This window comes from Girardinichthys multiradiatus, chromosome 10 (genome assembly GCF_021462225.1).
Source record: "Girardinichthys multiradiatus isolate DD_20200921_A chromosome 10, DD_fGirMul_XY1, whole genome shotgun sequence".
NCBI lineage: Eukaryota > Metazoa > Chordata > Actinopteri > Cyprinodontiformes > Goodeidae > Girardinichthys > Girardinichthys multiradiatus.
In genome coordinates this window covers 3,776,811-3,782,616 of record NC_061803.1, presented here as the reverse complement: position 1 = coordinate 3,782,616, position 5,806 = coordinate 3,776,811, and positions in this window count along the sequence as shown.

The window sequence follows — 5,806 nt, the reverse complement described above, 5'->3', positions numbered from 1 at the left end:
TTTGAGCGATGTTTTTCAGTGTTATTTCTTACAATAAACAGAATAAAGATGTCTGCTGATTTTAGTATAAAATATATTCCATATTACAGCACAATGAAAAAGTACTTTATTCTGTTTTTTCTTTTTCTTTGCATACTTAAATGTTTTAGATCATCAAAGTTATTTAAAAAGCACCTGTAGATTCAAGAAAACCCTCAAGCAAAACCTGCCTGAATACATGAAGTAGGCTTAAATCTCAAAAGGCAACACATTATTCCCTGATCTAAAGAAATTAAAAAACGGTCAGCTCATCCTTCAGTTCCATGATCTAAATGTGTTCAATATGCCTCACGATCAACTATAAGGTCCAAACACAGAAGGCGTTGAGGACGGCATACAAAACTTTGCTTGCATTTAAAGTACTGAAAGAATCTGAAAAGCCTGAATACGTATCACAATATAAGCTACCCCTTTGAGGATTTCTTCCCCAACACGACTAACACATTGCTCAGATGAATGCTGCGAGTTGTAAACCAAGCCTGTTGGGTTCCATAAACACGGAGCATGATGTGAAAGGACGCAGGATGCTATGATGGGAATGGACAAAGTGGTCCATAATGAGGGGTTCATGGTTGCGAGTTTATTGTGGAACTATGAGCTGAAAAGCCACGTGTTTGAAGGGGAAGTCAGAGTACTGTTGTATAATCTATGATCAGTCTCACTGAGGATAAATAAATCACCGCTGCAGCTTATTATCAAGGCTAAACATGCAGGAGAAAGTCTGGAGATAGCTGTTATTGATTTCTTTATTAGCAGATTCTGTTTTATACTGACAAAGGACACATAAAAGTAACAATTGTAATCACACAACACATTTACAACTTTATGCTCACAAACTAAACCCATGGTTGCCTCAATAGCACCACAGAGCTATCTGTCAACACTGTGGCTTTAACCATATTGTTTTATCCTAGCTTAGGATGTTTTTCCTTAATGCCAAGATTATGCATAGGGCTTAATGCATAATCTTTATTGTTTTCTTTATTGGGATTGTTTTCTACTAAAAACAATCGAGAGTCACAGTCTGCTATAACATTCACTACAACATCATCCATGTATGGTAAGTGCCTTTCTGTTTTAGAGGGTCCAGCAGCTCTTTTTATGTCAAGAATGAAAAAGATCATTGTGATATATTTGGTTTCACACTTTCAGGATTTTTAGGTTTTCTGTCTTTTGCCTTTTAAAAAGCATAAGATAAATCACAATTTACACTGTGTCGGTTAACCCTTTGTAAATATCATTATAGCCATATTAAAGCTATTGGTGAATTAAATTTGAATTTTATTTTATAGATCCCCGCTGTAGACTCACATTCCTCATGTGTTCTTGAAAAGAAAGATATATGATTAAAATGCTAGAGGCTTCAAATATCTTAGATTATAAATAGTACAAGAAAAATTTCCCATAATGGACATGTTGTATTAATGCAGGACAGCTTAACACACAGAGTTGTAATAAATCAATTAAAAATAGAATTTGTGTCCGAGAGGCTCATAATAGGTGCACGGCTCTTTTCTTCTGTTTTTGAATTTTTTGTAACACTTAAATCTTTCAAATTATTAAACTAAGTTTAAGATTAAACAAATAAAACTAGAGTAAACACAAAGAAGCAGTTTTCAAGTAATGATTTAATTTGTTGAGGGCTGATTAACCACTTTTTTCATTCAAGTTCACCAGCTAAACCATGGGTTTACTGCCAGACCTGCATAATCAAGAAATCAGCTAAATAGAACCTGTGTGACAACAGGAAGTAGGCTAAAAGATCACAAAAAGCAACACATCATGTCCCGATTAATTCAAGAACAGATGAGAAACAAAGTCATTGACATTAATCGGTCTGGAAAGGGTTACAAAACCATGTCTAAGCCTTTGAGATTCCAAAGAACAGCAGTGAGAGCTATTAACCACGAATGGGGAAAACATGGAACAGTGGGGAAGCTTCCCAGGAGAGGCCAGCTTAGCAAATTTACTCCAATACAGCACTGGTGACCTATCTAGAAGGTCACAAAAGAACATAAAACAACATTTACAGCACTGCTGACGTCACTTGCCTTACCTCTGAATGGTTAAAAAAAAGGTTTTGAAGTGACCTAGTTAAAGTCTGGACTCACATCTTAAGCCTTTTTTCCACCAGCGCCCACTCAGTGTGGCTCTGCTTACTCGATTGTTAGGGTTTTCCATTAGTAACGGTTACTTGGTAACAGTCCTTTTTTTAGTATCCTTTAGGGCGTGGCTCCAAGCGAGCAAAGTCGTGGTGAAAACGCAACATCCGCAGACTGTCTGTGATTGAATAGGGTGTGGTGTCACTGGAGTGACTCCGTTGATGGCTGCTCACTGGTACCAGTGAACACCAAAACAATGTCTTGGGAAGCTAAAAATGCTGAAAAGCGATTCCCGGACCATCAAGGACCACAACGGCTGGAGTAGCTCTAACCAAAAAACCTGGAATTGTTTCGACCATATAGATGCTATTTAGGGGCACCAAACTTTGAGGAATGGGAGGAAGAGTGGCCTCAACTCGGCCACAGCGTTACCATATTCCATGATGGATGGATAATAGTGAGTGCTTTGTGACTTTACGCATCTTTTATGTTAGTCAGCCCATCGGAGGTGAGCTTAGTTTGTTCTGAAAATAAAGCATGAAGACAATAAATCAATGTGTTCTGCTTGTATTTTTCACTCGCTGTCTCATGTTGCAACTACGTGTTAAGCGTGTACTTAAGTTATGCGTGTTTTTTTGTTCCAGAATCTGGCATCTTGACCATTGACCTCTGGAGATAGGCACCACACAACCCTGCAAGGATAAGCAGGGATAGACAGTAAGTGTGTGACAAAAAAGCATCACTACGATGCTGCACCTTGATGCATCGCAGTTTTTTTGTTTTAAATAGTCTGCACATACATGATTTTTTAGGTTGAATTGTTGCTATTTGTGTGGCTAGTAACTATATATCACCTTTAGCTCTGTTAGCTCTGATCTATTCAAGCAGTGGGTAGAGACAAATTTAGAGATAAAAAGGAAGATCTTGTTCGTTTTCTTCTATCCTTAGCTGAAGAACTTACCTCAGCATCATGAATGGAATTTGGCCCCAAGGGAGATCAAAATTGGACCAGTCAATACAGTTAGATTATTTTTCTACAGAGCATCGAACACATTAATCTGGCAGGAGCAAAACATGTAAACTCATTCAGCAAGTTGGATGCTTTATTCAGAAGTCAAGAAGAGTAATGTCAGGCTTTGTGGGTTAAATATTGAAAGCAGTTGCTGAATTCTCCTCAGAGGTCTTCCTAATGATGCTCTCTTGGAACTGATACAATTGGCAAATGACTATCGATTTCAGGACTGGAGGAGGCTGACTCCCATTCAGAGCAATACTCCGCCAGGTTGCAGTCTGTAGATTTTCTAATTAAATTCAAACATATATGTTATTCTAGAAGTCTCGCATTTTTCTTTATAAATCTCAACAGTCATGCTATTATGTGTTAGAGCAAAGTACCCATGTGAGGAAAAGCATATTGCAGCCCCTTCACACCAAGGGCAAGTTTTAAATTCTCACCACTTTTCTGACTATACAAGAAGTGAGAAAGTGAGAGGGTGAAAATTCAACCCTGGAAACTGATGACGGTTACACAAAATTACAAGAATACAAAGACAAAGAGGCAACATTATCTCTTAAAGCGCTCAGCCTTGGGCCAAACTAATAACGCCACAATTGAATTAGCTCTAAATAAATGATGGTGCTTTAGTTTAATAACTTATCATCTGCGTCTGTGACGGCATTAGATCTGGCACCATAATAAATAATCATCCGGCAAGTTCAAACCAAAGGGCATTTGTGAGAAGCAAAAAGACAGTGAGTCTGTCTTAAAACAAATGGTTTTTTAATTTCTTTTGAGATGCTCAGTTAAAAGAAACCCAAGCAACAGCAAGTGAATGCAATTAGAAGTGTTAAAATGATGCTACAAACCGACTGCTATATTAACCACCCAGTTACCATAAGTCACAAAAAAATCTTATTTAATTACCAATTTTGATATTGTACATTTGAATTACATTAATAAACCACTGTCACCACTACACCCCCCCCCCCACCCCCCGCAAAAAAGAAACACATATAGATATAATGGGAATAATGAATAAAATGATGCAATCCTTTTCATGCATTTGAGTAAAATGGAAATACCTAAAACATTAAGCCAATGGTCTTATTTCTGGGCATAAAAAGGCTTGGTACCTGCTTTAAGTACCCATGTACTTAAATCTTGGTGTAGTAAGATAAGTAGCCACAAAGATTCTCAAATCTTGCATACAATTGAATTTCATTGTATATGTTTTTTTCAAAAACTTTATATTACACTATTCTTCTTTAGTTTTGTTATAAAATGTGACAGATTAGTCGTCTAGGTAACCTCTTGCTGGCAGTATCCTTGCAGGTACGAATTGACACATGGTCAGTACAAAACATCCCGCGGCAGATGGCACCACGTTGAACCTGGAAAAAAGTCGGGAATAAAATGACCAAAATTGCAAAGCCCAGAAATAACCAGCACCCAAAAGGGCTCAGTAAAAGTTGTGACATACATAAGTCAGTTTATAACGTCTACTGCATGTATTGGGTTTTACACCACAGCAACATCACACTGCAGCCACCAGGCACTGGGTTAGGGTTAGGGTTTTAATTTGCTCGGAGTCCCCAGAATCAATTTAAAGCAGTTTTTTGTCTCCCTGTTTGGTCAACTAATATAAACCCTCCTCCTGGAGTGAGACACTTTATAAATCCACAATTCAGTTATTATTGTATCTGTCTGAGATAAGTGTGTCTTCAACGGGTTTCCCCCCTGTTCTCAAGATACCAGTGTCTGTTTATGCTTTTAAAATGTTTTATTGGGATAGACCCAGTTTTTTCTAAGTGGGGATCTGTGGTGTTGTTATGAGCAGTCAGTGTCTTAAATATAGTAGACAGCTCGAGTCAAGTTGACCGCCAGTCTGATCTCAAGACACACAGGTTCAACATTGTTGATGCAATACACACTGTAAAAAGCAACGTTTACATGAAGTGCCATAAAATCTGACTGAATCTATTTTGGACCGCTCCACAGGCTGAGTAGCTGCTCGCTAGTGAGTTTAGATGGAGACCAGCTTGACTCTCCAGTCAGAATCCTACTACATTGTTGCTTTTTACACCACATGACTTTTCCCATCAGACAGTTCCCTGGCCAGGTTACACTCGTTCATAAAACATAAACATAGTTTGCAGTTTATGTTTTACCACAATACCAATAACCACCTATGTAAATAACCCTCCAATATAAAGCACTGTTTGCATGACCTACAATTAAAATTCAAAGGTTGGAGTTGCTTGAAGATTTGTTCTGAAGTGTTTTTTTTGTTCTCCAAATTTATTTATTTTTTTGCTTTTATTTTTCATGTTTTAGGATGTAAGTTAGTTTGTTTCAGGAAGTAATATTAACAATTATAAATTAAGTGTAAAAAATGTATTCTGCAAAAAATCTTTATACAAAAGCTGAAGACAGCCTGGTTAAGTGCTTGTCTTGAGAAGTCCCTGCTTGTCAGAGGAGATCAAGTTAAAAAAATCAAAGCTCTACATTGTTCACTGCAAATCCCAAACTATTAAACCTGAAAAGAGACAGGAGAACTGACTGCAAACTGCTGCATGGTTGTGATGCCAAACTCATGTTGAAGGCGGTGAAAAAGTGCAGCTGTGAGGGACAATATGTGACACAAATGAATACAGAACAGAGAAGA